The 18,003-nt window shown below is 42.3% G+C and overlaps 1 protein-coding gene across 10 annotated transcripts in view; it reads left to right on the top strand.

The window, feature by feature from the left end:
• Positions 1–18,003, top strand: part of Bnc2 (basonuclin zinc finger protein 2) — a 401,546-nt gene that overhangs the window by 145,869 nt on the left and 237,674 nt on the right.

Below are 18,003 nucleotides of genomic sequence, written 5' to 3'. Positions count from 1 at the left end.
CTTCCGAGGGAACTGGCTCTTACAAGTTCCTCTCTGAAGGTCACTTCTGTGCTTGGTGGGCACACACGTGTGCATACAGTAAATAAATGGAAATGTATTTTAGCTATTGGTCTAAAACACTTTGGGATCACTGTGTTGATTAATTTGATGTAAGCAGAAAAGTATGCCTGCTGGGGCTTACAGACATGGTCTTCTGCAGTTTTCACCTTACGGCTTCATCTTGCTCTGTCTTCAGTTTTAGTAGGCTTCAAATTGATGACATAACTAGATTGTGAATTGATTGATAAATCAAATGCCTTGAAGAAATCAAGTGTCTTTATTGCTGTATTTTATAGAATCTAAACAGGCAGTCTGACTCACTGTTTACATTTTGAAGTGGGAATAGTTTATGTAAGTATAACATTTTCTTTTGTGTTGGATGGATTTTCCTCCTTTCTGATATATTTTTTTTTCATTTTAAAAGAAGTTAATTGTTGTCCTCCTCTGTGGACTTGGCATGGCGTAGCTCCGGTGAAGGATTAAAATGACTTTTCGAAGCATGATAATGTCCATGTAAAGGGGGAATGACTGCTTTTAACTAGGGCTTATACTAATTCCAGCTACTAAGAAGACGGAAATTACACTAAAGCAGACTATGTGGCCTCGTCCTCTATGTGCATGTTAAGTTGCTTTGAGATGATCATTTAGTATTTTAGGGTATTGTTTTAGAGTATGAGATGGTTCTTCATTTGTTACCGAAAAGGGGCATGGCTCCATTGCAGGGGGTGGACCGTGCCTCCCACGGGATCATTTCAGCTCATCTGGCTGCAGTGTGGGGTCAGAATAAGAGGGACTTGCTTCCTTCCCGATCTGCTGTGACTTCCAAGTGCAAGGAGGAAGATGACAAAATAACAGGACAAGTTCGAAAATGAAAATGTTACCCAAGAAAGCAATGTGGGTACTCAAAGTGGGGATTAAATAAAGAAAACCTGTTCTGATAGCCATACTTGAGTGGTTTAAATGGTGGTAGGGTTAGGCAAAAGAAATGTCAGGGGAAAACGATGTTTTGTGTGTGCAAAATCGTTGCTGTGATTTATTCTAAGCGTATGTTGATTTTAAAACTTGAGATGCACACTGATGTGAGAAGAAGTTTAAAGTTTAGGGATGGGGCTCGCTGTTGAGGCTCTTGCTATGGATGTCTGAGACCTTAATTTTCATCGTCAGCATTGGATCGAGCACCTGTGTACCTGTGCAGACGTTTAATACCGTTCTCTCCTTCCTGGCTTATGCATGTTTACCGTGCTGATGACTGAACTCAGGGCTTTGCCAGTGCTGCGTCCCCAGCCCACTGCATATGACTTAAACTTCTCATTAGGTGCAGGCATGTGCTGTCTTGTCTCTTTGCTTTTTGTTTACATTGCTTACAAGTGTTCTCTGCACAAGTAATAAATCAAGAAATTCAGTTTTAAATCCAGTATACTTGCTTGCTTTTCTTGTGATAATACCTTAGCCACGTGAAATGGTTAACTGCATGTTTTAGAATTGTTCACCTTTGAATTTTTCTTCTAAAAATCGTCAGGAGACGTCAGAATTATTTCTGTTTTGTATTTTGTAAGTCTAAATCAAATGTCACTTAAATGTGAAGGAACTGGCACCTTTGATAAGTAGTCCCCAAAGCAAATGGTCACATCAGTAATCATAACCTAATTATGAATGCAAAGTGAGGTTTGTTTCTTAAAAGTACAAAACAAATAGAGGAAAGCAAGCCCCACAGCATCTCCCAGCTTTATCTAACCCAGGAGAAGGCCTCCTTCTGCTGAGCCGTGGGGCCTTGAATGGTAGCGGTAGTAATAAGAGAAGATGCTGGCATCTGCCCAAGGACTTGTTCAGAGGGATCCACAAATGGCCTGCTCAGTGTGTGGCTGTACAGAAGTTCCAGGGTGACACATGCCTCCCAAGCCAGTCACAATGCAAGAGGTCAGGAGTCATGTTCAAGGGCAGGGTGTTTCTGGATAAGGCTGAGGAAGCAGAGGTGGCCCCTCTGTGCTCAGTGTGTGGGTCTGTGTACTCCTTTCCCGGCAAAACTGGCCCGGCATGGCCAAAAAGTGGTTCCTTGGCAGGGTTTAATGGCAGGATGATGTAGTCTGTTGTGACTAGTGCATTCCTTTCAGGTTAAACTAGGGAAATGGCATTGTGTTAAAATTCCAAGTCCCATGAATGTTTTATTGCCACAGTGCATTTAGCCCTCCAGGGGAGTGTGTGTGGCGGAGGTGGGGTTGGGGGGTGGGGTGACTTGGAGACTCAGGAACTATCACAAGAACACTTCCCTTGGAAAATTTTACCCATCAGCATGAAGCTGATTTGCTGTGATGGTCACTTAGAAGGGTTTCACTTTTCTCTTAAACTGTGGATGTTTAAAGTCTTGCAGTCCGGACAATTAACAGCTGAAGAAAATATGACAAGACACACACAGAGAGGCCGGCAGATAGAGAGGAGGAATGAGCCAGAAAGGAGCTGAGCTGCCTTGTGTAAACTGCCCAAGCAGGGCCCCCTCCCTGGCCGACATCCCTGTCCCCCTTTCCCCAGGCTGTTTTTGCTGTCTGCCTGAAGGCCAGCGGGACTGATCTGTTAACCTTGCACCGCTGACTGGGAGGCCTCTGCAGCTCATGGTACTGTATGTTACCATTACTACTCCCCCATTCTTTCTCCCTGGCTCTCCCCCCTTCCCTTAACTGCTTCTCTATAACAACGGTTTATATTAGTCAGAGGGATACAATTTTGGAATGCAGAAGGTCTGAGTTAAAACAAATTTAAGTATGTGCTCAATTGTGTGCCCCCCTCAACACTCCTGCATTTAAAAGGGCTATCCTAAGCCATTCTAATTCAGTTCTAGCCAGACATTTCCATTGTGATTTAAATCCAGGAATCCTGGAAATAGTTTAAAGAGGGAGGTTATCCGGGCCTGGAGTCTCTGGAAGGAAAGGTGCTCTGAAACCATGGTGGGACCTCAGGTTTAGGAGACATCAGGCCTCACAATGACCTCCAATTTTGCAGACTGTCTCTCCCGTGCCCCTCTCAAGGGCTATCTCAGCCTCCTTTATTGCTTCAAACACATGGTTACTATGACTTGACTTCATGTGTAATTGTGTGCATGACAATTAACGCTGTACTGTTTCGTGATCTAATCCAGGTTCATTTATAAGAGATTAAAATGTGCACTGATGGAGCAGTTTTCTTTTGCTCTGTACCTTCATAAAGCATTTGTGTTTCTAATTGATCCCCTGTGAAGAGGAGACTTATAGCTTAAGAAAAGACATAGTGTGAGTTGTAATTTTGAACGGCTTGCTTCTCTGTATTTTCAAATGTTAAAACAGTTTCTCTGGTTCTGTGAGGTGTTGTATTCCCATCCTTAAAAATGCATCCTAATGTCTGTAGGGACGCGTGTAGCGTGTGCCGGGTATTCCTGTACTTTGCTAGCTACCAGTAGCTACAAGGAGACGCTTGTGAAGCCCCAAAAACTTAAGAATTTTCCTTTGAAGAGCTACTACTTCAAATATTTCGGAGTATAGCAGAATTTTAACATGAATATTGTATAGAAAAATGAGGCATGAGTAAGCCAGTGTGCTCTATTTATGTAGAATTTTAAGGGCATGATTTGTGCATTTTCATAAAATGATTTTGTCAAGATAGACCTCCATAGTTTAATCTGATTAGTGGTGTTTGTATGACGGTTTGCTCTTTTTAAACAGATATATTGACATTGTTTACTGGAAGTCTTAAACCAGCAAGCAATCAACTTTACAACAAAATCAAGATTTATATGTGGACTTGACGCTTCAAATTTAAGACATATTCATAAACTAAACGTCTTCTCTAAGCTCTTGGTGATGCCCACAGACTTGGCTCCTTTTATTCTGTGCGGTTGCTCAGGTGATAGTGGAGTTGGGTGACTCTGGTTTCCAGTTGGAATTTTAAAACGTGGTTTTTAAAAAGAATGCTGCATACTAGTATTGCTTTTCTTTTCCTTTCTGTTTTAGTATTTCTTATAACCAGTTTCAGAGTTGGTTTTTCTCCCCCTAGGAAGTGAAAATAACCTGCCATGTGTATTTAGATTATCTGGAAATATAGTTGATAATCCTGATCTTGGGAGCTTTTTTTTTTTTAAATTATGAAAAGGATGTTGCAGTGCTGCTCAATCCTTTCCAACCTGATTTATTAAAAGTTTCCTTTTATTTTCCAAGAAGGAAAGAGTGAAATTTCTTGAAAATTAAGTCTCTCAGCCAAGTTGGGATTTTTTTTCCCCAAGTCAAATTTCATTTAAAAAAAATCAGCATTTGTCCTTTGAGCATGTTGCTGTCCCTTTGTTAGCCATTTCCTATTGGGAACATCCTAGAGTAGTTGACTGGTCCTGAGTGCAGATGCTGCTGCTGGCTTGTCATCCATGAGCTTCGCATGTGTCCTGACCTCAAATAAGGCACTTTAGTCCCGACCTTTCTTTGCTTCCAGTCTGTCTGTGCCTATGACTTTGAACAGGGTCTCATGCTTTTGCCCAGAGAGTCTCAAACACAAACTCTTTTGCTGTAGCCTCTTGAATCCTAGAATTGCAGATCCCTAGTACACATTTTTTAAGAAAGTAAATTAATTCATTAATTCTTTCAGTCATGTATTCCTTCAGTGATTGAGATCATTTCTTAGGAGAGTCTTCTACCGCTGACTTCGTTTTTGATTCGATAATGTGAGAAAGGATATTGACTTGGAGGAAAGGTAAAAGAATACGCTCTGGACTTGCATCTGGTCACAGAGCCTTCATAATCTGTAGCTCCTTGAGCTGCTGGGGACCTTGGGTCCCTAGGGAAGCTTGCCTGTTTGGAAACAATGGAATGATGGGGTAAGCTTTAGGAAAACATTTACATTTCTTCATTCGCCTGTAGGAAGGGACAGAACAGGTTGTGGAGGTCCAAAATGATCTTCATTCTGTGATGCCTGCCTTGACAAATTCCATTGGCTCTATTTATCCTCGTATCACCTGTCTTAACCATTTGCTTGGATTTTAAACATTTCTTATTTGTGGTAAATATTTTAAAAGCCGGAACAAGTCAGTTGTAGAAATCATGTGACCCTTTTGGAAATTATTTTTATTTTTTGAACACTTCCCCTTTTTCTTTTAATTTATTCTTCTCTCATACAATCCCTCCCCTCCCTACTCCTCCCAGCTCCTCTCACCCAGGGCCACTGCTCCTTCATTTTCCCTTTAGAAAAGGACAGGCCTCCCGGGATATCAGCCAAACATGGCATAAGAAGATGCAGTGAGAATAGGTACAAGCAGTTAAGTCAAGTCTGGCAAGGTAACCCAGTAGAAGGACAAGGGTCCCAAGAGTAGACAAAGGAGTCAGAGATGACGGAACCCCCAACCCCCACTGTTAGGAGTCCTACAAAAGCCCCAAGTTAAACAACCACTGTTAGCATTCTGTTGAAGTTCTACCCCCACAGTTACCTGGCAGCAGCCAGGTATGCTCCACCCCATAGTTACCTGGTAACAGCCAGGTATGCTCCACCCCATAGTTACCTGGCAACAGCCAGGTATGCTCCACTCCATAGTTACCTGGCAACAGCCAGGTATGCCTGACACTATAAAAGGGGCTGCTTGCCCCCTCCTCACTCTCTTGCTCTCTCTTGCTCTTCCCCTTTTCCCCTTTGTCCCTTCTCCCCTCATTCCCCTCCCTGCTTCCCTCCAGGTGCTCATGGCTGGCCTTTACTCTAGTCCTCTCCTTCTCTACTCTTCTTTACTCTCCTTTCTCTGCCCTACTGCCCTCTTAACTCCCCTCCCATGCCCTGACTAAACTCTATTCTATACTATACTGTCTGTGTGGCTGGTTCCTTGGGGGAAGGGATGTCTCAGCATGGGCCTGCTGAGACACCTCCTTCCCCCAGACCCCCATAGAACATAATTCCCCTTTCATTATCTTTTTATAAACACAACAACCAAAAAGTATATCCAGAGGACAAAGCACAGACCGTGCAGGCTGTGCGTGCAGCTTCAGTTTCTGTGAGCCCCATAAGCCCTGCTTAGTTGGTTCTGTGGGCTATGTTCTCCTGGACCCCTCTGGCTTCTACAGTATTTCTCCCCACCACTTACCACCCTCACCCCTCTTCTCCAGGGTTACCTAAGCTCTGTGTAATGTGATCTTCATCTATGCTCATCGGGTGCTAAAAGAAGCCTCTCTGGTGACCATCTCACTAGCAGACTATCATCAGGAATCATTTTGTTGACTTTTGTTGGGTGGGGAGCAGTTGGGTTGGGTTCTACACTAGGTCTCTGGGCCACCCAGGTTCTGGTTCCTGGCCATCCAGCCAGTGGTGAGCATGGCTCCCTTTTGGATCACAGTGCACAGGTTAGACCAGTCATTGTTTTGCCACCTCTGTAAGTACTGAGCTACCATTGCACCAATACATCATACAGGCAGGACAGGCTGCAGGTGGAAGGTTCTGTGGCTGGGCTGGTGACCTATGGTGGCCTAGTCCCACCACTGGAAGTTGTGCCTGGTTATAGAAGTTGGCCAGATCAGGCTCTGTAGCCTCCATAACTAGGGGTTTTTCCTAGGGGCATCCTCACAAGTTCCAGTGAGTTTCCACTGCACTAGGATTCCACATCACCCCCCACCGTGTAACCCCAATTGCATTCATGTCTTCCCATACTTTCTCCCTCCCCCCTCCTCTCTGAACCCCTCCTGTTCCCATCCACACCTGCACCTGTCCACAAAATCTACCCATTTCTCCTTCCCAGGGAGATCCACACATTCCTCCCAGAGCCATCCTTGTTACACAGCCTGTCCCACCCTGACATTCAGAAGGCACATTTTTAGGGGTATGACACAAAGAACTGAAAAAACCAGAGACGTTATATATGGACTGAGAGCTATTGAATCCTGTCTTTTAGACCTCATGGAGTACTTGGTTACAGGAAACCAGTACCTTCATAACTCTGTACTTCAGGTCATGAGTCCTGAGAATTGAAGCTTTTATTTGATTTGAGTGATATCACTGTAATATTTATAGAAGAGGCTGCTCTGTAAGAGAACATACTGAAGAATAGCTAATTTTTCATTGTATAACTTTTTGTATGTTTAATTTCATGTATACAGATTTAGGTAATCCGCAGTAATAACCTAATTTTAGTATGGAAGAAGGCTTTATAGGAAGTTCTTTGCTTAATTGTGTCTGAATATCTGCAGACTCTTCCTCAGGTTGCAAAGATTAAAACCCCGCAGTCTGCTCTGTGCATGTATGAATAAAGGTAAGAGCAAAACGTACCACACTGAGTAAATTGTCTGTAAAAGTGATTGACATAATTTGTGTTCTCTTTGTAAGACATAGTTTTCTCACCTGGTAAATTTACATTGGGATTTTATAAAGTACTTTATTAGATATATGATGTCTCCCTTCCATACTTACCAGCTGACTATATCTGACCTCTTGCTCTGACTGGGAAAGTTATGGACTCTCCCTGAGGCTTGAATAACTCCCATAGTGTGGGACTTAGGAAAGAGACCTGTGATGTGTGGCACAGAACTGGGGAGCTGTGTGGCTGCTGTCATTGTCCTCTTCTTGTTTCGGTTTCCAGTCCTTAGCTGTATTCTGCCAGCATATGCTCATCACCTACACTGCCAGGTTCTTACTGCGTGCATGATGTATACGCTTGGCTTTTCAGTGATTACTTAAATACTAACGAGGTCAGTTGTGTAGAAGCTGACTTGCGCTGGAGGAAGTTAAAGTAGAGAGAAATCTCTATTCCTACTCTTGACTGGGAATCAGTCACTGAGCAGCATAATTCTAAACTCGTATGTGGCTTTTGGGTACTTTATGAACCTTTTTATAGTAACTCGGAAGCAAGCAACTGATCGAATTAATATATTCCCATCAAGAAGTGATTCTGTTAACCTCTCCCCCTCCGTCTATCCCACGTGTGCTTTATGAAGGTAGGACTTTATGCATCGTTCAGGTTGCTTCATGTAGCAGAGGTGCAAGTTCATGAATGCGTGGGCTTTTGTGAGCCTTAGCCTCTTCCAGTCTTTAAAACAAAGAGAAAAACCCCAAAACTCTGGACCACAAGAACAACCCCCCTAAGACAGCAACCTTCTTAGCTTCTTAGTTCTGGGTTGTATGGGCTTTTTGTTGGTTTTCAGGACAGGGTTTCTCAGTGTAGCCCCGGATGTCTTGGAACTCGCTGTGTAGACCAGGCTGGCTTCAAATTCAGAGATCTGCCTGCCTCTGCCTACTGAGTACTGGAATTAAAGGTGTACACCTCTACCACCCCCTGAATACCTTCTTCGTTTCTGAAAAAAGGAAAGGTCTAAGCTTGACCATTTCTTTGACATGACCTTTACAGGAAGGATACAAATATACAGATGTAATTAGTAAACCCAGGGAGAAAAATTTAGTGCCACTGTCTAAGTGGTTCCATTTAGGAACCTTTTGATTAACATCTTTTCAGTTTCATTCATTCATTCATTCATTCATCCATTCTCTCTCTCACACACACACACACACACACACACACACACACACACACACACACTTGGAACATTAGAGCTACTTTAAATGACTATGCTTTTTATGTTGTATGTATTTATGGCCTTAAAAAAATCGAGAATGCCATAGATGCATCTTTCATCAGCAGAGTGGGCATCCAGTGTGTGTGCTGAGCACTCACATGGCCTGTGCTTAGTTTCTACAGTTCTCTTTTAAGAGAGCAGTAGAAGGTGGAAAAGAAGGAGAAAAAGGAAGGGTACGATGGGAGAAGGAGGCAGAGAGGAAGTATCTTAAGTTTTAATTCAGTCGTGTACTGTTGTATCATAATTGATTCAATGAGTTCCTGGTTATTAGACTGTTTAAAAAAAATGAAGATTGTACTCCAGTATGAATGTCCTTGCTTGGATTTCTCCACTTGCTACCTAATGATGAATTAATGAAAGTGATATTGCTCAGGAAGAAGGCCTAATTTCTGCGTTGATTAAAACACTTGGAGAGTGACTTGAGGATGTAGCTCAGTCAGTAGAGTGCTTACCTGGCAGTGCAAGCCTTTGTTTGATCGCCAACAATACTACCAGTGCGATCCGGCATGCTATAACCGTAACACTTGTGAGGTAGAGACAGAAGGATTAGAAGTTCAAGATCACCCTTGACTTTTTAGTAAGACTGAGGTTAGCCTGTGCTACATGAGATCCTGCCTAAATGAAAAACAAAAGATGGGTTGGCAGACCTTTTCTGTGAAGGGTCAGGTTCATGTATGATTTCCGCAGTAGCTATTCAACTTGTGGGGCCAGGCTATTATATATGTAAAAGGCAGACATGGATGTTTTTCAATAATACTTTATTAATAAAAGAAAGCAGCGGGGGCTGCATTTGGCCCACAAGTTGTGGGAGACAAACTCCAAGCCAATTATGGGTGGAGCTTTGCCCCCAATAGGCTACAAGCTACCTTTATATCATTACATCTTAGAGATCTCTTCCTGTTTCAGTCTGGTTTAATGGGCAGATCGATTTCTTTCCAAATGCATACAATCAGTACATAGTTTCAGGCACTTGTTAAAGGGGTGCGGTGAGGGGGTCAAACCAGCTCCTATTCTTGAGCCTCAGATGATTTCAATTTAGAAGGCTATTGATGTGCCTGCATGTTTTCATACACTTTAGATATCAACAGGGGCTGCTAATTTGAAGAGGCAAAACAAAACAAAACAAAACAAAACAAAAACCCTTCTTTAAGTTACATTGTAGGAGAGAGACATATCCAGTTTTCCTTAAGTTACATTATAGGAGAGAGACATAGCCAGTTTTCTACCTCTGGAAGGTTGCTTTGTGGAGTTGGGTTCTAGGCTTATCTGGGAGTAAAGTTAAATAGAAGTTTAGTCAGAAAAGAAATCATTTCAAGCCTAATTCTGAGGAGATCCATCTCAGCAGAAAGAGACCCTGGAATTGGTCACTGAACTTTTAGCACTCTGCACATAACTAATGACTTTTTTTTGCATCCCGAGTTTATATAAAATGGCAGTTATTGGTCTATAACTGCCTTAGAGGTACATGTCGAGGATAAGGTAGAATAATGAAATAGTTAAAAATAATTGTCTTATCCTTATTCCACCATGAATTTTAAAAGATTTACGCGTTATTTTTTGAGTATCTTTTGTTTGACTGATGTGGATAAAGCCATGTGGTAGGAGCCTTGGAGAAATAGGAAGCTGAACAAATGAGTTGTCACTGTTAGGAATAAAAACCGGCTTAAAATTCAGGGATGTCCAGTGCGTACCTAAAGTATCTCAGTGCTAAGGAGGAGGAGAGCTTTCTCCTTAGCATCAGGGGATCTCAAGGAAGAGCTGCCACTGGGAAACGCAGAGATTTCTAAAGCAGAATGCAGGGTGGGGATGAGGAGGGCAGACCATTCCTAAAAGAGAGCTGGAGTAGTCTGTCCAGTGAGGAGAGCCAGCCTTCTTTCTCTTTAAGTTTTCAAAGATGCCAGATTTCGGGAATGAAGTATCTTCACTTAGGAAGAGAATACAGGAATATCCCCACTGGAAACTATAAGAAATGCCTTCTTATTTTATTCCCCACTTCTTAACAGTCCTTGGTAACAAAGACGTCACTGGTGGAAAGAGTTTTCCTTTGCCCTTTATCTGAGCTGCAGAACACGCAGCTTTTCTTTTGCCTTGCCTTCCGCTTCTACAGAGATCGGTGCATTAGCGAAGAGCATACAGCATAGTTCATAGAAATCGGTTTTGTACCTATTTTCTCTTTTTAGGTCCTCGGCAGGCTTGGAGGGAGGATTGGGCTATGGAGTCTAGTTTGTGTTTGAGTCGACAAAGTTTTCATGGCATGGAGCAGTAGGGCCGAATGTGTGTCTGCTTCCTTTTTCCCTTTTAACTTTTTTCAAGTGCAGGCTTTGTATTCAGAGAAAATCAGCTAGCTCCGTTAATCTTTGGGCACAGTTTATTGGCCTTTGGCCACACACTATAGTCTCTGGTTCTTTAATTCAGGTGACTGGGTCTCCTCTGGTTAGTGGCACCCCTCTTAAGGCTCAGTCTTGATTGTCAGCTTTAACTAGTTTCAAATGGGACACAAGATTCTTCAGAAGTGTTTATATCAGCCGCTCGTGTGCTCAATCTAGTGTTGTTTATCCACTGTATTTTATTTCTTAAGCCATCAACTGCTACTTTATTTTTTAAGAACAATCACTGGTTTAATGTAGATGGTTCTTGTAGGTGGTAACTTGTAATGTTGCACTGTTTGCGCTCCTGACTTTGAAGCATAACATACCCTATCACATTTCATTTCAGCTGGACGCAAGGCACACATCCAGTCACCCTTTCCTTTCCAGTACTGTTAAGTTTAAGGAGAAAGAAAAGAGGACCTAGCTAACGTTTTTGTGGCTCTATGAGTAAAAGCAACTTAAATAGATATGTCGGCTTTTGATGTGAACACCTTTCTAAACAGCGCTGTCTGTAAAGAAATGTAGTATCTTCTGGTGCTTTCCTGGAGGGTGCTTCCTTCCTCTCATTGGAGAGAAAGTCATTCTGATTCTTCCTCTATTTTGCATCCTAGGTCTGCCTCGAACTTGAATCTACCTCAGCCTCTCACATGCTAGAATATAGCCTGTGCCTCCAAGTCTGGGTCATCCTGATTCTTGTTTATTGTGGAAAGCCAGGTAGAGAAGCTGAGTTCAGTGGTTCAGTTCAAGGAGATCTGTCCTCTTTCCCTTCCCTTCCCTTCCCTTCCCTTCCCTTCCCTTCCCTTCCCTTCCCTTCCCTTCCCTTCCCTTCCCTTCCCTTCCCTTCCCTTCTTTTCCCTCCTTTCTTCCTTTTCTTTCTTCCTTCCCTCCCTCCCTCCCTTTCTTCTTCCTCCCTCCCTTTCCTTCTTTCTTTCTTTGCTTGTTTAGAGAAAGGCTAGACTCCAGAGGGTAATCCTCCTGCCCCAGCCTCCCAAGTGCTGAGATTACAGGAGTTTGCCCGGACGTTGGCTTAGATTGTCTTAGATATTTCATCCACATGGTAGTATCTGCCCTCTACTTCAGTGTCCTGCTAATGTTTGCAGCAGGTGTGAATTGGCCACATCATTCCTTGATCCTTTCAGTTCTTTATCTCACACTTCCGTGTCATCTGGCCTCTCCACCATCTTTTACAGAGTATGTGTTGTTTGGGGAGGTTTGGATCTTATAACCCAGTGAATATCCTTTGTCTTTCCTAGGTAGTTGTGTCTCTTTCTAAGTGAAATTATCATCTGGAGACCTTTTACTCTACTGGTAGTCTGGCTTTCTACCCCTGAAGCTCAGCAGAGCCGGTACACTGTGGACCACCAATGTGGCTGCTGGTTGTCAGTCAAGAACATGTCCCCCAGGGAGTTAGGTTTCTGTAGATGTTATTCAGAAGTGCTTCCTGAGGACTCTGATTTTTCATTTAAACGTCAAGCCATTTGTGTCATAGAATACACAGAAAATGGCCTTATATTTTATTTGTTGAGGGGATTAGCCAGTACAAGACGGCAGAGGGGGAAATGTGCTGGTAATCAACACTTTGCACGGTGAAGACTTTAGTAGGTCAACCCTTTTGCTCTGAGACAAGTTTTTCTTTCCTTTTAACACTGCAAGAGCAAGAAGCCTCCTGAAATTGGTAGTGTTGGGCTCTCGTGAGGCTGAATAAGATTTTCAGTTTCTCCTATCACTCTACCATCCCACTGCCATTTGAACTTTGCCTCTGTCGTTGCCAAACTTCTTCCCTTAGTATCTCAATCTTCTGAGCCCTCATGGGAGAGAGGTGTTGGGTGCCGTTTTTGTGGGTGCCAATAGAAGTGCATCCTCTGAATGCTCAGAAAAGTGTCACACATGCCTTCTTACCAACCTCACTGGCCCTAAGTAGGGACTCCTCTTATACAGATACAGAAAGCAGAAGGCTCTGAAACATGTGATAAAAAGTGACAGCTTGGATTTGAAGAGACCAGCATCTCCTAAGAGCTTTCTGTTTTCTTCCTTGTTTTTTAGTTTTAAGGGACAGGGTTTCTCTGTGTAGTCTCGGGTGTCTTGGAACTTGCCCTATAGGCCAGGCTGGCCTTGAACTCACAGAGATCCTTTGCCTCTGCCCACCGGGTACTGTACTTTAGGGTGTGTGCCACCACCACCTGGCTTTTTTGCCTTTCTCTAGGATGGTTAGGGTTCAGCATTGAAGACAGAAATATTGGACACAGGTAAAAATACTTGAGTTTTCATTAAATGTCAGCTATTAAACGTCAGCTTGATAATGTATACATGCCATTATGCAACAACTTTAATGTTTAGTTTCTAAAATACTGAATTACAAATGTGAGTGGAGCCAGTTGAAACCCAATTCCATTTTGTACATATTTTTCAAAGAATAATTTTTAAAAATTCTACCAATAACACAGGTTAAATGTCTCTATCCTTACTTTTTTAGTGCTAATACCCAGATACATTGAGAATTGAAAGGCATAAGATGAGCTGTATCACATGGTAGGATTTCTCTAGTGAAGATGGGTGTTACTAGTAGTTAAAGCATTTGTCTCGATTTCACCTGTCCATGCTCATTTATCAAACAGGGAACTATAGTGATAGGCCTCAGTTTGCTTTAAAGGGAAAATATGCAAAGGAAGTTCTATTTGTCTAATGTGAGAATTAATAAGTATTAGGTATAAAGCCCTTTAGAAGAAAGATTGTGTAATTTTAGCATTATTAATGGTCCATTAAACTCCTCAGGGTGTCACAAAGAAGAGAGACTTTCACCGTTGGTTCCTGATTTTACAGCATACTTGTTTGTGGCTGTGAAAATTCCGTTACTGAACCTGTACAGGTTGCTCCTGGCACAGAGTTAGGGGCGCTTCTCCTGGACAGCTTAACTGGGAGGTTGGGCTGCTAAGTTTTCCTTATTTCTGGGACACACTGTCTCTGTCTCCAAGTCATCCTCCATTTTTGTCAACTCCTGTCTGCCATCGACTAGTCGAGTCACATGACTCCAGAGCATCACCTGTCCCATCCTATAATTCTTCCTCTAGAACCTTTCCCATCTTTATCTAATTCCTCCTGGTACATTCCTGTCTCGCCAAAAGCTTCTGTAGGAATGGGTACATTTCTGCCATTTCTTACTAGAAAAAGACCACCGTATACACATGCACTGCTTTCTCATCAGGGAGCAGAACATTCATTTTCCTGTTTTAGATTCTGTACGCTTGGCCCTTGGAAGTCTTAGCTTAGGAATGTAGTACTTAAGAGATCTAGCATTTGGAGACATAGTGACCTACAATATTGTCTTTATTTGTATTGTCAGTTGAGAAATTAAGATGTAAGGCTCACCCAGCCTCTTGAGCTCACCTCACCGTCTCTGGTTTTTGTGTTTGGCAGCAGCATGTTTTGCATGCACCTTCGTCCTCACAGCCTTGACAAATCTTACTTCTTTGCACTTGCTCTCCCCCCTCTCTCTCTCTCGCTCTCGCTCTCGCTCTGTCTCTCTCTCATAAGATACCCAGTCTAGCTTATTGTAGGCACCATTTCAAGTAATGGCGTTTCTGAAGTCTTATGTGGGAGGTGTGTCCTCTTGCTGTTGGCATCCTCAGGTCTTGGAATGTAGCAGCTCTTGTACCCAGCATGGCTCTGAGTCCTCTTAAAGGAATTTACTCCTCGTTACCTCTTTCCTTCATTCTATTTTTCATGTCCAAATTTGTATATCCATTCTTTTTCAGGTTCTCCTGATTGGTTTCCTCATCCCTTTCATCATTGCTGGACTAGAAATCACCAGAACACTTTCAGTGATTCAGAACTGATCTGGGCTTATAGCCAGCTGAACTGAGAAGCCTTGAGCTGACATAGAAGTTACTTTGTTTATTTGGGCTGTGACTTCCATGATGCCTGTCAGGCAAAAGCTTACATGAATGTTTCATATTTAAAAGGAAAATTAAATTTTAAGTGGAGTCATCCCTGGCCGCACCCGCCATAACACATCACCCCCAAGCCATCATTTCTGTGTCCCTTCTTTTGTGTGGGGAGAGAGAGGGGGGGGAGGGAGAGAGAACTATGAGGGTGTGGGGAGGGAGAGGAGGAGGAACTCTGGTACATTTCCTTTCTATAGGAAATATGTTTTCTGGAAGCCCGATGACACGGAAATGAATGCTCACGTGGGAGGGAGGGAAGGAGAGGGGGACACCTTTGTGCTTGTTATCATTTTTGTTTCTGTTGATTATACACAGAGTAGGTTGTAAATCACTCTCTCGGGCACCGTGATTCCTCTGAGGTATGTACAAGAGAGTAGCCAGGTACCCGGCTTCAGCTCCCCCTGGAGATACCTAACTTCCTGTTACTGAATCAGAAGAATGAAGTTATATATTCAAAGCAGAATCCCACAAAGAAGCCTGTGGAATCAAATATAGAAACGCTAGTTGATTGGATCATTAATTTTTCTTCAATAAAAATTATTTTATTACTCTAAAAAGCAAAATATAGTAAGAAGCAAAAAAAAAAAAAAAAAAAAAACCAACCAAACCCTCAATATCCTTGCGAATATTTTGTGGCAGTCATTGTAGTTTTGTAGTTTCATTGGTAACGATGCAGACACTGGTTGCTAGGACAAAGGAGCACGGATACAGGAGAATCTCGACGTCACTGTAATATTTATATTCCAAACACTGGACAGGCCCACTGTGTTTCAGTATGTCGGTTCACAATGGAGTAACGACGAGGGGGACAGTTGAGTCTCTTCTTTCTGCTTTTTACTTCCTGGTTGCACACAGCGAGCTGGCTCACTTCTGAGGTCTTCAAATCAGAAGATGGAGCAAAGCATTCCTAATTACTGCTGAGTCAGTCATCTGTTACGTCCTGGACGCTGCTCATCTCTCCATGAGTCTCTCCATTCCATGATTGATGACAGTGCCCTTTGCAGTTGTGGTTGGGACTTGGGTATGGTGAGAGTATAACCATGCTGAACTGGGTGTGAAGTTGGGTCTGAATCTTAGCTGTCTTGTCTCTAGAGTATGGGAGTCTTCTTTTATGCACCCTTGTTTTCGTTTTGTTTGTTTGTTTGTTTGTTTTTGTTTTTTTCTTTTTCCTGCAAGAAATGCCAGGACTTCAGGCTGGGGAGTGCTATCCACTGCTAGTTCTCCTGGTGACTTCGACTGTTGAAACATGCTGGTGGCTCCCTGCACATTTCCTTTCCCAACTGAAAAGACCTTGTTTCCTCTCAGAACTGTATTTCTAAGTGTCTGAAGTTGTAATTGAATGTAATTATGGTTGTTTAACTTTCTTCTTTCCTCTCGAGAGTGTTTATAAAGTGCACTCTGTGAGTGTGAAGATGAAAAGAAGCTGGAAGCTTAGTATTTGTGACACGGGCAAATAGTATTAAGATAAGTAGCAATTTGCTTTGTATATGTGAAATAAGGTATTGTTTACACACAATTTACAAAATATACATTCTGGCTTATGGAAACCATTTCAGCCAGCTTGGTAGTCACATTTGTTAGAGTTTTATAGGAATCTTTTGCTAGATGGGAGAGGATTCATTTTGATATTGAATATTCCAAGATTGATTTTTTTCCCTTTTCCTTTTATTTTCCCCTGGAGAGAATTACTGTTGCAGAACTCATTAGTGCCCCTCCATATGTCAACTGCAGGGTACAATCAGCATCATTTCCATTTGTGACACAACACAAATTCTTAATGCCTCTGCTTCTCTAATGCCCAATTTTCCCTTACCCCACGATGTAGAGTATAAATTCTTTTTTTTGAAAATGCTTATGTTGTATTAGACTAAACTACACCTAGTAAGTAGTTTCATATATCGTCTTTATAATATGTAAAATCAATAAATACTTTTAGAATTGATAACAAATTGGGTTTTTCTTGCCTAATATCTCATCCTTATGTTTTTTGTCCTTTTCATTTCTAAGGTTTGAACTTTGCAACTTAATAGCAGGTAACCAGAGGTAACTATCTGCTCTAAGTCTAGATTTTTTTTCTTATAAAATGCACATAAAATTGTTGAAGATAAAAAGTGGCTTAATTTTTATGCAAGGTGCCTACACACTGACGCCTGGGTTTGATAAAAAGTAGAGGGGGATTACTAGGGGTTGGAGAGATGACTGGTTAAGAGCACTGGCTGCTGCTTTGGAGAACCTTGGCTTCTCACACCCATATTACGGATTACAGTTGTTTGTAATTTCAGTTCGAGTGGATCCAGCACCCTCTTTTAGCCTCCATGGGTACTAGACATGCATATGGTACACAGATACATGCAGGCAAAAACACCTATGTAAATAAAAATAAAACAAAGACACGGGACAGGGTGATACATGCTTGAATCACAGCACTTGGGTGGTAGAAACAGGCAGATGTGGGATTTAAGGTAACCTTCAGCTGGATAGCCAGAGGCCAGCATGGTTTATATGAGACCCTGTCTCATAAGCAAACAAGACTTATTAAGTGTGACAGCAGATGATATTTAGGCATTTTAACATTTGGACCTCAGCATGAAGCCACAAATAAGAGTCGTAACTAGGAAGGAGACCCTTGGACCTAAGCATGGTAGAAGAGTTGGCCGGGTTGTGTTAGGAGAGATCACCTTCAGGGCAACTGGGACTTTAAAAAAACTGTTCAGAGCTTGAGCCACAAACTGCTTTGTAAGTTGAGAAAGAGAAGGAATCACTTAAGGAGCCCATTATTTGGCTGAGAGCTGAACTTTAAGCAAGGACGTTGCTTAGCACAGGTGATCTTTGGAATTGGAAAGACTCGGACACCAAAGGGATGGAAGGCGCAGGTGATATTTCTCGTAGTGGATGTGTTGAGGTACAGACCGGCAGACACAGTGATTAGCACAGCTAGCTCCTGCTAGCAAATACTGATAAAATTTTTATTTTATGTCTGCTATTCTGGGTGTAGAATACAGGGCCTTGCTTTAGTGACTTGACCTCTTTATCTTTGAGTGAGATCTCCAGGCACCACAGGAAAATGTTAAAAGGAGTAAATAGAAGGATTCTAAATCCATT

Source organism: Rattus norvegicus, chromosome 5, assembly GCF_021556685.1.
Source record: "Rattus norvegicus strain SHRSP/BbbUtx chromosome 5, alternate assembly SHRSP_T2T, whole genome shotgun sequence".
NCBI lineage: Eukaryota > Metazoa > Chordata > Mammalia > Rodentia > Muridae > Rattus > Rattus norvegicus.
Note: the sequence above shows the minus strand (reverse complement) of the source record. Positions and strands in the feature narration are given on the sequence as shown.